The sequence below is a fragment of the Aythya fuligula genome, chromosome 1 (assembly GCF_009819795.1).
Source record: "Aythya fuligula isolate bAytFul2 chromosome 1, bAytFul2.pri, whole genome shotgun sequence".
NCBI lineage: Eukaryota > Metazoa > Chordata > Aves > Anseriformes > Anatidae > Aythya > Aythya fuligula.
In genome coordinates, this window is record NC_045559.1 from 126,668,355 (window position 1) to 126,686,397 (window position 18,043).

Sequence of the window (18,043 nt, forward strand, 5' to 3'; positions counted from 1 at the left end):
TACCTCATCTATATTTCACAGCAGAAAGAGTGGGGATGAAAAACTCCCAAAAACTTCCCTAATGAAACGTCAAAGCCAACTAGCTTCACTGGAGCTAATCCGCAAATCTTGATGACAGTGCAGATTACCCAGCCTGCTACACTGGCAAGCGTCCAAGGCGGCTCATCTCCCGGGGATTACACCTCCATTTAGGGCTGCCGTAGTCTGAATTATGTGGAAGAACCCTGGAGGAAACAAGTTGCAGCTCACGTTAGTCACCTGGGGGGCTTGCAGTGCGCTACAGGCTCCTAAAACATCACGCAACGGCAGCACGTATGGGCACACGAGGGCAGAGCCCCAAATATTGGCAGCGTTGTGCCACGGCCAACCACCGACGTGCCAGCGAGCTGCTGACAGATGCTGCGAGATAAACCTCCTAAGGACCTTAGGGTCTGGGGAAGAAATCCCTTCTGCTGCATCCACCCCGTCCTCGTGCTCGGTTCGGAGACCCGCCCGAGACGAGGGATATTTTCTCTCTCACGGAGGCTATCTATAGACGATCCTTTTTATCATTCTCCGCCGCGCGGCTCCCGAGTGTCAGGCCCAGCACATCTCAGCATTTTATTGTAATTTCGGGTTGTTTACTTTCGCGAGGCAGGATCTTGGCAGAGGCGCGCGTTTCCTCCAGGGATGGACGAAGAAGACGGGGGCGGGCGGGGGGAGAAGGACGGAGGGATGGAAGGAAGCACTTTAACACCGACCTCCCCATTGTCTGCCTTAACAGGGACACGGGCCGAAACACAAAGGAGAAGGTAGCCAAACAGACCTTTGATCCTGGCTGAGTCCTCAGGCGAGCATCCTGCACCCGCCTTGCTCCCAGCCCGGCCTTTCCTCCTCCTTCCAGCTCTCCCTGCGCAGCGCGGCCATCGCAGCTCCCCGGGGAGGAGGAGGAGGAGGAGAAGAAAGAGGAGGAAGAGGAGGAGGTGGAGGAGGAGGAGAGCTTCTCGTGCCTGTCTGCCGGAGACACAGAGCAGCACCAGTGACTCCAGACGCACGGGTTTCTGCACTGCATGGTTTCCAGGGAGATTTGACTCATCAGTGTTTGGGTTGGCAGCGCTGAAGCTAATGGGAGTACCTGCAAGCTCTAGGTGGGGGGAACAGGGCGTCTGCGTTTCGAGGTGCTACGCTGGCGTCTCGCACATCCCCGTGCTTTCAGGCGCTCCCCGGGGGCTGCTGAAGCTGTGGTCCTCCGAGGAGAAGGCGGCTGCAGCTGCCCGCCGGGCACAGCACACCTCCCCTCCTTCGGCAGCAGCTTTCTTGCTCCCTCTCCAGCTTTGTTTAGGTAGAGAAAGTGGCTCGCAGAGACCCTTGCACAAGCTCACCCCAGCAGCAATTGACTTTGCCGCCTAAAATGATTCACCGATGTTTGAAAATCACGCAAACAGGAGCCCGCTCGGGTTTTATTACCGACTTTCCACAAAGGCACTGACGCTGACTACCGCTAATGCTATGTCTGGCATCAGCTGCCTGTGAATATCTCTCAGCAATAACAACTGATAGCAAAGCCCGGAGCCTACACATCACCCTCCTATTTGTACATAAATTCCCTCTAAAAGGATTTCAGCATCCTCACACTGGCTCTACCCGAGCATTTGGGCTCTTAAAGTCAACTCAGCCAGACAGCACGGTGCCACGCAGCTACAAACAACACAGGACGATTTTTTTATTACAATACGCTGCACTATTATTTCTAAAAGCCCAGACAGTAATATGCGGCGTGTAAAAATATACATTCATCAGAAAGAGGCTAGATACTAATTCCTGCAGCTTAATTTTTTTCTTAAGGGCCCCAGCCCATTTTTCAATTAAGGCAGGATAATATTATTAATCATAAGAAACTGCTGATGTGTAAAATTGTTTCCTTTCTAGCTAGCATTGCCTGAGAAACGTCAGATGCGACATCTCCACATTATCCCAAGGTGGTGGCAGTGCGGGAGCTGTCGCACCTTTTGCATCAAGGACCAACCTTTGGCAGCTCCCCGGACGATGAGCAGCTCGTGGCAGTTGTCTCCTCTGCGGCTCAACCTTTGGCCATCGCCTGGAAAACTTTCGGCATCACTCCCGACTTGCGTGGCCCCGCGGCTCGCCTCCTCCCTCCCCGGTTCCTCTTAATCCCCCGTCCTGTAAACAGCATCCTCCTTAATTTTTCCCACAGTGACCAATCTCCCCCAGCTGCAGATCCCTCCTTCTGCTTCCCCCCGACACGATCAACCCTTCAATGCTGTTCCTGGTTATCTGTAGCCTTGTGCCATTAGTTTTCTGACATCACCAAATGCTTCCTTATCTGGAGTTGCTTATATATTACATATATACATATAAAAGGCTATCTTCCACCACCTTATTAACTGCTGAACAAGAGTAAACAGTGTAAAGAGAACAGGCAAGACACTGGGGCTGTCCTGTGGGATGCCCCACCCCGATATCATTCCCTCTTGGCAGACACTGACAACCAGAGCACTTCACTCCACAGCCTGCGGAGGCACATCAAATAAATAGAAATTGTGACTTTCAGCCAAAAAAATCCTTTCTGACACGAGTCGCTCCTATTCAAATGACCGGTCTCATGAAGATCTGAACTGGAAAAAGCTGCAGGACGGAGCTCGTGTAGGTCTCTTTGCCGAAATGCTCAGCAGTGTTTCTCCTTGTGAAAAGACAAACCAACCCTGTGCCACCACAGCGATAAACACAGCACGATTAATGGCCAGCAACGCACCGGATACTGCGTGCAGCAGGGCTATAGTTAGTAACTACTTACTGACACTAATTGTTACAAACAACTGAGTTACCAGAGAGATTTTCATCTTATATATATACACACACACACACACATATATATAAATACGGCTTTGTACAAATCCAAAGCATGTGAGGCTAAAGCTAATGGGCTAGCTTTGTCGAGCATCTCAAAAATCAAATTAGCTGCAATCAAATTCATGGCACAACTCAGGGTTCATTTCATTACTATCAGAAAATTCAATCTCTGAAATCTTACAGTATTAAGCTAAAGCAATGATCTTTCTGTTAAAGTTCTTTCTTTTTTTCATTTTAAGGTGAGAAAAAGCTAGCAGGCCCTGAGAAGGTGGGGGTGGGGACTCCTGATGGATCCTACTGAAAGCTTGGCAAACATTCAATCGATTACTCTTATATAAGGAATAAAAAAAACAGGCAGCCTTCCACACACATACTGAAATACGTTTTGCAGCATAAATCCTACCTTTCATATCTATTTCTACAACATGCCCTTCCTTACAAACAATAAGTACGTACACACGTGCACATATATATGCATATACATCCTTAAATTGAAAACGCAAATCCATTAGGGAGCTATTTAAATCTACTCATTGCTGCAATAACGAATCATCTTATCTCTGTGTCATACTGTATGCGGGAGAGTCAGAAGTTCAAGCAAAATGCGCACACTTATGCAACATTTTAATGAATCTGCCTTTTTGGTTCATTTTACAATAAACACTCTTTAACCTTACTGTAAGAGCCAAAAGGAGAATACTCACTGCAAACTCAGCCTCCTTTTTATTCCTTCTCTTCAAGGTTTCCAGCTATGTCTCTCTGCAGGAGTCAAGTGTGGTTTTAATAAGGCAGATGAGGCAGGGTTTCTCAACTGCTTTTGATAGAGGTGAGGTGGTCAGCTCTTTATTGACTTTCTGCAGTGCTGCAGCTACGTACTGTACAGACAATCCTGCTTTATGAGCATGCACCAGACAGGAAATGGGCCTGGAAATTTCCAGTCGGTGTTGTTTGATGCACTGTTTGAAAAGCTGCACGATGTGCATATAAAGGAAATGAAGGAGAGCCTTTGCTGTTGTTGTTGCTAACCCATCGCACTGCAGGCACTAAGTGTAGCCAGCAATGCCTGGGCAGGAGCCATTTTAAGAATTAGCATGTTTCACCAAAAGAAAGAACAATGTTGATTATTTTGTGTATGCAAGTACTGCATATCTAAGACCTTTCTATAAGGGAAAAAAACAACATGGGAGTTAACTAGCTGCTGAACAATGTTACAGTCCCTTTCCTACATCATCAGCCACAGTGATATACACTGTACACAGGGCGCAACTGCACTCACTGACAGCCACGCATCATCACGAGGGGATGCGAAAAAAAGGAAGTAATCACAGGCCGGTACCATGTACTATTAAGGTTTTATTGACACCAGCACGGAGCAAACACATCACTAATTAATGGATACTCACAAGCTGCACACATCCTTCCAACGGAGTGGCAACAGAAGCACGCAGCGCTCCTCGCCCTCATACATACATTACTTTGGCTGTTCACCCTCTTGCCTTTTCTTCTGGTCTTCTGCACATCCCTGGTCCCTCACCTCCTCACACACAGTAACCAGGTAGGTTTCTCGAGCAGAGAGATGCACCTTCACATCCCCTGCCACAAACCCCCCACGTAAGGTCGAGCAAGCCAGGTTCATAGGCAGACATGGCCTGGAGTACACAGACACATGGTCTGGAAAAATTCCCCCTGAGGTGTCTCTACATATCTGGATGTGAAAATAACTTTTAAAATCCGACCTGACATCTCTCTGTGCCTCTTCTTGCTCTCTGCCAAGGGGGGGTAATATTCCTCTGCCTCCAGGGAGCGCAGTGACGGTGAGTAGATCAAAGCTGGCAAGAAGGTGCAGGCACTTCAGTGGTGGCAGATGCACAAAAACCTAGCACAGACTACAGAAATATGGCACATACATACCCATGTGCTGGCTGCATGACCAAGCACCAGCTCGCACCTCTGGAAACACTGGCTGCAGGACTGCTGGGGCCAAACAGTGGATGGGCACACATCACCCCACCTCCAGCCGAAGACCTGCATCAGGGTATCAAGAGCTGCAGGGTATTTATCATGATTTCATTTCTTTCAGCTAACTGCAGAGCCCTCGGGGATGCTGAGAGTAAAGCTACACACACACACAGGGATTCAAAAACCTTCAGCTCCAGCCTTACAGCTATCGTGCTGCTATCAGTGCGTATGTCCCTATTTTGTGAAAGATACAGTAATGCTTAAACGCTACTGACTTCAGTAGACATAAGGATCTGCTTAACTTTCATTAGGTGCTTAAGTGTCTTTTCTCAATTGATACGCCTTCCTCCCCAAGCACTTCAATGCATGCTAGCCATTTGTTTTATAGTCACCTGGGTAGTATGTCTTTCCTTTCCAAGTACAGCTACTTACACAGGAGGGTATTATTTGTTACATATGTACAGAAGATACAGTGGAAACTGTGGAAAGCTGTTTTTTTTTTTTCAGTCAGCTTGTTGAAGAATTACAGGACCACAGCATGGCTGAAGCTGGCAGGACCCTCTGGGCTCCCCTGCTCCAAGCCCTGCCCAAGCAGGGACACCCAGAGCAGGCTGCCCAGGACCATGCCCAGGTGGCTTTTGGAGATCCCCAGGGAGGAGACCCCACAGCCTCTCTGGGCAGCCTGTGCCAGGGCTCCTCACCCGCACACGGGCAACAGACAAGGACAAGAACATGGACAATGACAGGCAGATGATTTTGCTGCACACTGCTCCCAAATTTTTGCCTACTGAATAAATTATCGGTGGGCAGCTACAGCATAGTCCTTAAGGGAAGGCGATGAAATGCCAATAACCCACAGCAATGAACGCTTTCATCCTGCGTTCTGCATTTATATTTAAAATGCAGCTACAGGGAACAGGCATCGTGTGAAATAACAGATGACAGGCTCTCACAACACACACACACTGCTTTAATTTAGAGGACTGTGCTGAATTAGCAAGCTAGGTCCAAGCTAAATGCCCACCTCCTCTCCTGAGCACCCGCCTCGAGCAGACCTGCTCTGGGCTGCTGCTCAGCCGACCTGTGCTTGCTCCCAGCCCCCCACCTGCAGGTCCCCAAAGCGTGTTCTTGTAGCAGTTTGGCTTGTTTTTCCAAATGAGATGCTGTTACACTGTGAATCTCACGAATTTTCCTTGCTAAGAGGAATTAGCACTTCGTTTCTGACTGGGGAGAAGTGGGGGGCTGGCCCGGGCCTGCTGCTGGGCCATGCTTGGGGCCTGCTCCCCGTGGGCAGGAGATGCTCGGCGTCTCTAGAGAGGCACGCCAAAGGCACTTTTTGTGGTGAAATGATACATTTCACCACAAAAATCAGTGTATCATTTCACCACATTGACACGCAGGCTTCACTCTCTAAAGCCTCACTCGAGCAGCCCAAACTACCAATGATTTAATTTTTAAGGCCTTTTTTCCGTCACTTTTTAAAATTACTCCACGAGAAGCAGCAGACTGGCACTGTCTCCAGGTCTTTGCCGGTGGTGAAGGAGATTATTCCTATCATATTCTGCAGGGGTGCTGTCAAATGCTGTTCCAGGCTACGGGCCAAAATCTACCCCCAGCCCATGTGCTCCCTTCCCACTGGCACCAGTGATATCTCCACCAAGGACTGACAGTAGTAAATGGGCAGAGATGTGCTGGCTGCTCCACCAGCACGATCTATGTGCTGAATAATTCATTTTAAACTGTTGCGCAGATGTCAAAATGTTATTGCTGATTTCTAGCCAGCAGGATGGGTGCTGCTTCTCCCGATGTGAGCATGTCACTCCCAGTAACACTAGAGACAAGCTGGGGGGTGTCTCGGCAAGACAGCAAATCCTGGGGTGCAAACTCCATATGCCCACGAATGTAAAATTAAATTCCCAAATGCTCATTACAGGCCACCTCTTGCTCTCCTTATTAGAATTTTCCTGTGGACACACTCACCCATTCCCTTTAAAAAATTCAGAAAATTAAGTTAAAACGTTCTGTAGTTATACACGTACATGGTGTCCCACAACCACCTCAACCCATGGGATTTTCTATAGGGTCTCACAAAAAGCCTCTAAGAACAAACAACTTAAGGGTCACAGCCAAATTTGGATCGCAAACAAAAACCAAAACAGAAGAATAAGGCCCAATCCACCCCACCCCACCCCGTCTAAACATGAATAAGTAGATCTAGCCTACGAAGTCTGTTGACATGGTCATGGCAAGAGTGCCTCATGGCAGAAATCAAACATCTCCCTCCTCTCAAAAAGAAAGAAAGAAAGAAAAAGGAGCTTTCCTGTGCTTCCCCTTTTGCTAAACCCAGAGCAGCCAGTCCAGCACCCACCCAGCCACCCCAGGGGGCTGCAGATGCTGGTGGCCAGTAGCACCTCCAGGAGCGAGGTGGGGCTGCTCCGTGCATGGCCTTGGGTGGCCCTTCCTTGGCTGGAAGGAAAATGGGAACAACACCGGAGAGCCATAGGTTGTGAACTGAGGTCAGAGATCGGGATCTCTGACATGAGCCAAAATAGCAAACAGACCCCCTGCCAGCACAGGCACACCTCCACGAGGGATGCATCAGCTCAAAATTGAGATTTTCTGTGCCTGTGGATGTGCTTTTTCATGTCAGCTGGTCTCTGTGGAAGCAGACCTAGGTTTAATGAGTTCTAATTTGTTTTAAATCCATAGGTTTCTTTTTAATAATTAACAGTCCCCATCGTTCAGCAAAGCCATTCCTTACCCCTGACTACTTGCTATTAGGAATGAATTTGCAGTGAAATATTGTTAAAAGGTGGAAAGCAAGTGACATAATTCAAGTTTTAATTAAAAAAAATATATATCACACAAAGCAAGAGCACTAGGAGGAATCATAATTGAATAAGCAACAAAAAAAAAAGAAAGACCCAATGCGTACTCCTCCCAATTACCCATTTTATTCTTTTTATGCTATTTGAATTCTTGTAATTGGTTTCCCTTACTGGATGCCCTGTGCCCAGGACATATATAACATTTTCTCTCTGCAATTCCAGGAACTACAGAACGCGTCCACATCATTACAGCGAACATTACACATGCTCACACACTGGGGTCCAGGAACTACAATTAACACATTAAGAAATAATAACTGCCAAGGGAGCAAGGGAAGATAAACAGCATGTAGCTGATGTAGCAAGAATTCAGGTTGGAAAAGGGCTGTCTCTTGGGTAACAGGCAAGAGAGAAATCGAAGTACGGTGCAGCACTGCCCCACCATTAAGCTAAGAAATCCCGAAAACCGGTTGAACAACAGCTTACACATTCATTTCTTGAAGTCCAATTTCACTAAAAGTACTGCTGGCTTCAGACTGTATTTTGAAGGAACCTGAAGGCTTGTATTTACAAAGAAATAATAATTGTGTCCAAATTGAAAGTTTAAACGGGATAGGGTTGAAATTGAAAACCATTCCAAGTATTATTGAGAAAAAAAAAGGTTCTTTTATTTCCAACTTCCAGTCTAAAAATGTGGGAGCAAACCTGTAGAAGCCATATAACAAAGACCACAAGAGCATGGTACGTGGATATGTGCTTTCACCACGCTAACAAGCAGAAGCCATGGACTACGCTGGCCCTTTTGGATATCAGTCCTGAGTTTCGCTATTGCTTTCATCTGGACCAACAAAGGCCTTGGCACTTTATTTTTTTGCAGAGATTGGAAGCCAATGGAAATGGTGGCACAACCAGGACTCAGAGGTGGCTTTGTCTCACCTCTCTCCACCCAAACACAACCAAAACAGTGCCGCGACAACCCCTTTCCTGAATTTTGTCACCTCCCCACAGGAAGGGGAGGCAGGAGAGGCACAAATACAGGGCCATGCCACACCCCACCTTTTGGGGGGAGAACAGCGGCTCCCCCTCAAGCCTGCTACCCACGTGGTGACGTGGAGGAGTGTTTGTGTGAAAGGCGTGATCCCCCGTGCTGCCCTGAAGCATCTCTCATCAGTCAAATAAGACATTTCAGCAAATAACATGGCACTTTGTAAAAACATAATTGTTTTTATTTTCCAATTTTCCATGTTTTGTGTAGAGTGCTGCTGTGTTCAAGTGAACTGAATAAAAGCATAAACAGTAAGCACCATCTGGAGAACATTCTTCCAGCATGCTGAGAAATAGCAGCCGCCTGTGCTCTACCTGCTATAAATAAATGTCATTAAAAAATGTCCAAAAATTTGTTTGCTCCTGTTTGATGGAACTGCAGCCAGATAAGATTTTACTTAACCCTGTATTAGGGTACCTGACATCTTCACAATGAAAAATAAAAGTGGGTACGCTTGTTTCTGAGCGCTTCGTGTTAACATCAGTATTGCCAGCAGAATATCAATCCTACGCTTTATGCTAATAGCAGCATCAAAGGCTGCAGCTTGGGAGTAACACATGAACAAGATATTTGAAACCTGATTTCTTTTAAACTGTATCAGGTTCACGCTGTGGTGATATCCCTGAATCTGCTAGCAAGAGATTGGGTGAAATTATTCTTGCTCTAAAACGACAGTGTAACAGTTTGGATTAAAAATAAATAAATAAAATAACGTTGGTAATTTCTTTTCAGTCTAACACAAAACCATTCCAATCTCCCTCTCTGATAAAAAAAAATACAGGCTAAGTCGGCCGTGGGGTTGTGATGAGGCTGTGAAGGGTCAGCATTTGCTGTGTTTGTTTAATCACTGCAATTAGAGCTATGCAAATAATGAAATTGTTTGCTACGGTGGCCAGGCTGGCTGAGAAAAAAAAAAAAAAAAAAAAAGAAATGCTTGAGTTGAGCAATCGAAGAACTATTTTTTTTTTCTTGGTAAAATGACAAAATAAAAGTGTTTTGTTTGCTCCACTCAGAGGGTAGCAAGGCCTTGAAGGAATCAATTCAGCTTGAAATGAAAATACATTTTCACACTGGAACAAAGCACTTGAACATTTTACATTTTTTCCCCTTTTTATTTACTTTCTTTGGGCCAGAATCTTGGACAAACATTTTCAGCACCCTGAAACAGATGCTTAGGAATACTTACAATTTGGGAGGGTAAAAAAAAAAAAGGTGAGGGGGAAGGGGGGAGAAGGGGATTTGACTGTTCCTTCACCTAACCTCTGCCACATCTCTCCAGGACAGCATGCAGGGCTGAGGCAGCACCCGCCGGGGCTGCTGCCTGGCTGACAAACTACCAGCACCAGTGGGAAGAACGATGGGAAGACATTTTAGTTTCCTTTTTTCCCTCTTCTCCAACCCACTAACCTTGGGCTAGCAAGTGCCACGTAGTGATGGGAGTGAATGTGCCTTGGGGAATAACAAAAACAGGCACTGGGTCCCTCAGAGTGGTTGTAATTCCCAAGACACAGTGCATTGCAGCCTAGGTCCTAATCCTAATTTAAAGGCAAGAGTGGAAGTGATGGACATGAATCAGATGCTGTCCTTCCATCAAGTTTTTTCCCCAAAAATCAAGGCTGCTGAGCACCGGTGTGTTTGAAGAGCAGCTCTTCTTGTTGCCCTGCTGTCAGCTGTGCCTTCCCGTGGGTCCCACTGAAAGCCATTCCCACTGGAAGCTGTTTTTTGGTTTTGGAAGGACTTCATGTGCGAGGAGCTGCATGGATACACACGAGGGCACAGTCCTTTCCCTGGTGAAACAGTCATCTCAGACACAGCAAGGGCAGGAAATGATAGCATGGTTATGGTTCACATGAGCTGTCTTTTCCCTATAAAAATATTTTAGATAGATTTATTCAGAGCCCACTCACTTCAGTTAAATGAGACTTTGCACACGGGTGCTTCAACTCTCTGGAAATGAAGATGTTCAACTCCTGATTTTGGCAGGGTGGGAATTTGCCTACCCCAATAAGGCTTTCCAGGGGCAGGTGTGCTGGGAAGTCAGGTGGTGGGTGTCTGTCTGTCCGTCTGGATGGATGGATGGATGGGGGGGAGGGCTGTTCTTTGTTTTGTTTTTGCCTTTGGTCAAATTCAAACAATATGCGGTAACAAGAACTAAATGTCATTTTCCTGCCATCCATCTTAATTTGGCATCCATTTTAAAGCTTACCTTTGACCTTTTAAAATGTTAATACACTTAAGCAGATATAAAAACCACACAGCTCCTGGAAAAATTAATCATAGCCATATCATGATGTTAGTCTAAAAATGTAGCATCAGTTGTTTTCCTCTGTAATTTTAAGAAATGTTTGTCAAAGTCAGCAGCGGTAACTACGCCACAATTAGCTATTATTTCCTTTGCAAACAAGTATCCATGCTAAATGCGATAGCGAAATCATGTCAGCATAACTGGCACGACTTACTGTGAATTTCTTTTGTTTGATAACTGCCGAGAAGCACAGAAAAGGACCTGAAAAGGGCCTTGAGAAGTTGGCTGAGCCATCGTCCTGCGCCACAGCAGGATCAGCTATATCTAAGCCACTCCTGACAGGAAACCTTACTTAGACTTCCTTAAAACAGCCTGAAATAGAACCGCAAAATCTGGTTGCGCAAATCAAAACAATTAAATAACGTAAATATGAAAATAATCCGTATACGTGCGCCACACACACAAATACGAAAAGACAAAAAGACCACGCTGACCTACACGGTAGCTCTCCCACCTCCGACCACTTCGCATTCTGTAGCCAAAGTTACAAACAGGAAACTCTAATAGAAACACCCCCTTCCTTTCAAAAAGGAGAGGCCGCTCACTTGAGAGCCTCAGCTCCTTGAAGTTCAATGGCACCTCTCCCCAAGAAAAGCAGTTTCAGAAGCACCGGGGTCCTAAAATATTTGGACCTTTGTGCTTCAAAGCCAAGAGCTCTTCAGTTCCACCCGAAAGCAAACAGGAAGCAGGAGTGTTGACCGGCCTCTCCAGCAACCACAGCATGGCTAAGATGTCCGGGAGCCTGTTCCTGATCAAAGACATTCACCTGGGCTTCTGACTGAACTGTTTCGGGGTCGGCTGCCTTTTGGATGGGGGCTGGGAGGCCGTGCTAAGTCTCTCCAGGACGTTGTCGGCTCTGTGGTTGCACGCTATGAATGTGAAGCTCGTGGCACGCAGCCGTGCTCTGCTTTCGCTTTCTTTTCTGTGGCATTTAACAACGCTTAGGGCCATCAATTTTAATGATCCTCTTTAGAAGACAGGAAGTTATGGTGACAGCCAGAACGCATCCTAAAACGCAAGCGATGGCTTCATGGCTAAGCACATGTGGGAAGGACCCACAGCTGCTAATTGAGCATCTGAAAAAGATAAATTAAGGACCTACATGGCAAACCCAAACCAAAGGCTGATGTGTTCCCTCAGTGAGCTCCTCACCACCGCGTTCTTCCATCTACCAAGACCATTTCAGCTCCAGCACAACTGGAGCTTGGCCAAGCAGTCTTCATTAAGCCGAACAGCTGCTTAGGTGAAATGCCCGGGTGAGACACGAAATATCAAGCCTGGCACCACCAGCCCCATCACAGAACACCACTTCCAGTGCCCCCTGCACACCCGGTGCAGAGGAGCTGTTCACAAGGAACCCGTTTTCTCCCGTGACAGAGGCCTTGTGAATCCACCCTCACCACACAGGTCCTCCCATGCCAAAACAGAGAAAGGGAACCCCATCCACACCACCTCCACAGACTGGAGATGAGTTAACAGCACCTCAAGGCTACAACAGCAAAGATCTTCTCTGCCTTTGCTCCTTCTAGGACAAGCCAACACGAGTATGTGTGGAACTATGTACATGTATCTCCACACCACGTGCTCCACCCTAGGTAGACAGTAGCCTTTGCTGTCCCACCAGAAGACCCTCCAGGGCTGCAGACCCATGTTGATCTCTCTCATGGAGCCCTGTGATCCAACTGCTTTCCTGTGGGACTTGTGGAAAGTTCTCCTCCCCCCACCAAAATCAGGCATCTTAAATAGGACTTGGCCCCTGCCATAACTTTCTTTGAGGACCCCAAAGAGAGTTGCACAAGAAGTAACAAGATTCTCTCAAGAAAGACATGGTAATTCTCTTCTTCGTCCCTGAAAAGTGCACAAGATTTAAAACAACAAAATCCAAACCCAATGATGTGTGTTTTGTACATAAATTCCTACTGACTTCTGTCGTTCCCTCAGTGTCCCTCAGCCCAGAGAGCAAAGCCCAGCCCAAGAGAGGCCTGACACAGCTCAGGGCAGCAGTCCCCTTCCCACCCCACTTCAGGACAGAGCTGCCTTCCCATCTCCAGCCCCACCACCGAGGCCAGAGATGAGGACATCTATTATTCTGCTGCTGATGCCTGACTGCTTGGTTAGGAAAAGCCCGATTAAAAAAAACAACGCGTTGCCCTTCCTGTTTGCTTTGCAATGGCCTTGTGCGAATCCAGCTCTGCAGCAAGTGATCCATCACCAGCCACCAGAAAGATGTGCATCATGCATACACAAAAATACATTTTACTTAGCTTTCCACATTTCTGTTCTCACTGACCTTTTGCACTAGTCAGTTCAACAGTCCTCAGTATCTTTCCTTCAACCTAAGGACAACCTTCTTTTTTTAAAAAAATAAAACAAGGACCATTTCATGCAGTATCGTCACCTAAGCTTTCAAACATGATCAAACATTAATATATATAGATAGATAGATATAAAATGAATACACATTTCTCACTTTGCCACTCCTGACCCTGTAGTCTGTCTTTTTTGCTGGCATGCAACACAATTCACACGTGCAATTGTTATCCTGTTTGCGACTGTTTTATTCAGCATCTTCTGATATTCACGGACTGTAAGCTAAGTAACGCTCCTCTAGCTAATTAGTTTACTCACTAAGCATAGATGAATAACTGATGAGCTACAAAAAGTTGCTATTGTTCCAGTCAGTCACCAAATAACTAACTTGGCCATTCAACCAGGGAGAAGTTTTCTTCTCTGAAAGGTGACAAGTAGCTCTGTAATGACTTCTATTATTTTCTCAATAAACTCGGAGAAAATAGGACGCTGCAGTTAGAAAAACACAGAAAAGAGAAATTAGCTACTACTGTCATTAAGGATTCAGAGGCTGAAAAAGAACAGTTGGTGCAATGCAGCTGGAGCGCCTTTCTGGAGCGAAGCGATTATGCTCTGGCCGTTAATGAATTATTTTTCGCTGGAATGCAAGACCTGCACTCCTCCAAACAACCTGGCTTTGCTGTGGGGAACAGGCTGCCAGAGCACGTGAGAGCCATTGTTCTCCTGGCCCTCCTGGTAGCCACCGCGTTTCTCCGGCCTCTTTGTTTCCATGTCACAATAAAGGCAGAAACATAATGAAAAGGTTGAAGCAAACACAGGTGTTGGAGGGGAGAGTGCTCTCCAAAGCCAGCCTGCACTACCTGAGTGGGGATGTCCAGGGGGTGCCTGCCCTCAGCAGCCCCACCGAGGTTCAGGAGGTGGAGAGGTGAACTTCCTTCTCCTCTTGGGCCCATCAGGGTTCACCCCCTAGTGCCAGCTCGAGGACAGTAAGACAATAAGCACATGAGAAATTGAGGCACTTCTGTGACACTGCCGCAGTGGTGCCCTGCTCCAGACTTGCAGGAGAAGCCATGGACATGGCCAGTCCTGGGAGGACTTGTTTGAGATCTTTGAGCTCACTGTGAGAGAGGTGGGAGCAAAACCCCAAAATCTCCTCCTCAAAGCCAACAGACACTGTTCTTTGGAGGGTGAAAAGGACAAGAGGCCTGTCCCAGGCTCTTGGGCTGCCTCTTGAGAGCACTCAGCCGCAAATCCAAAGCCTCAGAGAAGCATTTTCAAATATCCATGTACCCTATTAACTACCCAACGAAAACATAGCAGAAATAGCAGGCTCCAGCTGCTTGCACTCAATGCCAGCCCTTGAACATGGAGCTGCAGAGCATCCCCAAGCCACCCATCCATGCGCTGGTCTGCCTTCCACAGCTCCCACCTTGCTCTCCCTAAAAATCCCATGCAAAATCCCACGGATGCAATCCCATAAACTCACCCTGCCCACATTACAGCACCACTACGTGGCTGCCGTACATTACAGGGCAGCCTGGATAGATCTGCCTGAAAAAAAGAGAAAGCCACAACTAATGGGCAGCACTACATCACTTGACAAAGCAGCTCCTCTGCAAGGCAGCCAAGTTACTGAGTTGTTTAGTGCCCTGGGAAGGATTGGCAACACTGGAAAAAAATCAGGAATGGTAATTCCTGAGACCTGGGGAAGGTTAGCGATGCTTCTTTGTAGCCTAGGACTTCTCAGAAAGCTGCCTCCTTCTGGAAATCTGGAGTCTTCTGGGACAATTAAGAAGAAGGGCTTTGAACAAAGCAAAAACAAGAGACAGTATATGGAATCTGAGCAAAGCTACAAAATATTTACTGTACTGGCCCTCTGTAGATGCCGTTTCTGGAGGCGTGACCCAGCACAGCCCGACCTCAAAACAAAGCAATTCTCGGCTGGCACCATGCATCCTCACCCGGCTCCTTCCGCTCAAAATAAAAAAAGCAGGCACTCCCATAAATCATTTATCCACCCCAGTTCTGCAAGGAGAACGTTTGTCAGCTCCCATTTTGCTTCCCTTTCCCTGGCTGCCGGCTCTGCAAAGCCACCATTTCAGCTGCCTGCGGGCACACGCATCCTCCTCCTGCCCGTGGAGACCCAGCCCGCCCGCCAGCTTCGGAGGCTCTCAAAGACCACGCAGGGCTGCCACAGCACACGGGTAGGCTCAGGTGTAGCGAAGGTGGTGGTGCTCTACTCAGTACAGGTTTTTAAATGGCAATTTTTAGGCAGGTATATACCTTTTTGGAGTCGGTAGCCCTGGGGCACCCCTCACGTGTACTCGGCTACCGTAACCATCACGTGATTTATGTAGAAGTAATTGGGGTTAAACTCTCTGCCACATCGAACTCGTCACATTTGGCCCCATCTCTAGGACCTAGAAACATCTGAAATAAATAAAGCCCTGTGTCACTTCACGGGGTCTGGGCTTAATTAGGATCATCCTGGTTTTTATGGGAGAAATCTTGTACTGCCAGCTTGATGTGGCGAGCCCATCACTCGCAAGGTTATCTGGTTTTTGTTGTGTTCCTTTTTCCCTTTAAACTACCTACATGAAAACATTTCTATTTCTACAAAGCCTTATTTTTTTTTTTGTTGCAAGTCCTCCGAGCAGCCGGCTGACAACCCCTCCTTATCTTTGGCCGTCGTCCATGCTAAAATAAGCATCCCGTTGTTACGCCAAGGGAGCTGCACCCTCCCACCTCGGCTCGCTGTCGGCTCGCACACAGCTGGCTGCGCAGCGCCGCCCGGGGTGCCATTTTCTGGGATTCACTTCTAGGATTCACCCTCTCTCGCCACGACCTGCCTCGCCAAGTCATGCCAGGCCCCTGGCACGCTGGGGATGCCCCAAACCTCAGCCAACACGGACTGACCTTGTCCCAGAGAGCTGGTGGCACTCAGCCCACGGACACGAGGGTGGCGATGCAGTGGCATCAGCAGCTCAGGACAGCTGGGTTAGGGGAAGGACAGGGTCAGGGGCTGCTGGCGCTTGTTGCCACCAGCTCGGGCAGCTTCCAGCTGTGCCCCCCAGGTGAGGCGAGCCCCGCGGGCCAGGGGCAGAGAGGAGGGGAGCGGAGGCAGGGCAACTTTCAAGCTTTCCCTAAGCCCTGCTGCCGATCCGCGGCAGAGGCAGAACCAGAAGCCTGATTTTTTTTGCACAAAATGAGTTCCTGGAGCAGGAGAGCAGCCAGCCGCCTTTGTTACGGGCGGGTGCATTTTTTAATTTTTTTATTATTTTTTAATTTTTTTTTATTTATTTTCCCCCCCCCTCGCAATTCGTGCTGCTGCAGGCTCGCCTCTTGCTCGCTGGGCTGCGACTTTCCACGGCCGCTGGCAGCGGTGCCGGGGGGCTCCCGGTGCTACCTGCTCCGTGCCCTTGGGGAGGGGGGGGGGAACCCACCGGCACCCTGCCAAAACCATCCCCGGGCACCTCTCGCTGCCGGAGCCCCCCGGGGGCTTCACGGGGGGCATCGCCCAGTGGTCGCCCCCTCTCCAGAGCCGTACCTCGGGGTGCAGGCGATTGGGGCGGCTCGGACGGGGTCCGGCTGCCGGAGCTGGTGGCGGAGAAGCCACCCAAGAGCTGTCGGTGGCCGCGGGGACAGCGGGGCGAGGGTGCGGGATGGGGGCAGCGCCGGGCGCGGTGCCCGCAGCGGAGCCGCCGGGGCTGCCGGCGGAGCGGCGGCGGCTTTCCCAAATGTATAGAAAAGAGGAGAGGAAAAAAAAAAAATGGGAAAAAAGGGCAAAAAAAAAAAAAAAAAAATGGATGGCGCTGATTTTGAGCCACCGGCGCGCCCCGGACACTCCGAGCAGCGGCGCATTAGCCAGGAGCCCTTCCCTCCCGATGCTCCGGCGGTAAATGACGTGCGAGGTCACCGCGGAAAATCATAATAGCCATAATAATAATAACAGTAATAATGATAATAATGATAATAAAAGCAGCGCTTGCCCGCGGGGACGCCGAGTACCTGCGTGCACCCCGGGGGCCGAGCCCCGCGCTCCCCCGCCCGGCCCCGGGGGCTGTCCCCCCGCTGTCACCGGCGGCCGGGGCTCCCCGCAGCCCGGCACAAAGCGGCGGCGCCGCCGGGAACAATGCTGGGGCCCGCGGCCGCCGCCCGCCCGCCCGCCCGCGGCTCCCGGGGGCTCCGCGGGGAGAGGAGCGGGACCCCCGCCCCGCGCAGCCCCGCGCAGCCCCGCGCAGCCCCGCACCTACCTCCCTCCGGCCGCCGCTGCAGGCTGCGGGAGCCCCCGGCCGGGCTCCGCGCCCCGCGGCCCCGCTGCTGCCGCCGCCGCCGCGGCCAGGGCGCAGCCGCCGCCCGCCTCCGCCTCCGCCTCCGCCCGCCCCGCCCGGCCCGGCCCGGCCCGGCCCCGGCCCGGCCGCCGGCACCGCGTCCCGACGCGCGCCCCCGCGGGCCGGGCGGGGCGGGGCGAGCGGGGAGAAAGGGGCGGGGCTACGCGGGGAGTGGGCGGGGCTAGGTGGGGAGCGGGCGTGGTTAAATGGGGTGTGGGCGGGGCTAAGAGGGAGTGGGCGGGGCTTAAGGGGTGGTGGGCGGGGCTAGCTGTGAGGCTCTGAGGCTCAGGGGGGTGAGCACTGGACCTGGTCCTGTAGGGGGTGATGCCCTGTAGGGGGTGATGCCCTGTAGGCTCTGATCCCCTGTAGGCTCTGATCCCCTTCGCTGTTCTCACAGCGCTCAGGCTGCACGAGG

General features: G+C 49.5%; 1 protein-coding gene across 3 annotated transcripts in view; it reads right to left on the reverse strand.

Moving 5' to 3' along the window:
• Positions 1-17,606, reverse strand: part of RAI2 (retinoic acid induced 2) — a 32,389-nt gene extending 14,783 nt beyond the window's left edge. Inside the window, exon 1 of one of the 3 annotated variants that reach the window (XM_032206536.1) lies at positions 17,551-17,606. The gene's annotated coding sequence lies outside the window, so the exon portion shown is untranslated. Of the gene's footprint in view, positions 1-3,554; positions 3,607-17,550 lie in introns of those variants that run through there. The other 2 variants (XM_032206527.1, XM_032206551.1) reach the window with 2 other exon arrangements.
• Between the last annotated feature and the right edge of the window lie 437 nt (positions 17,607-18,043).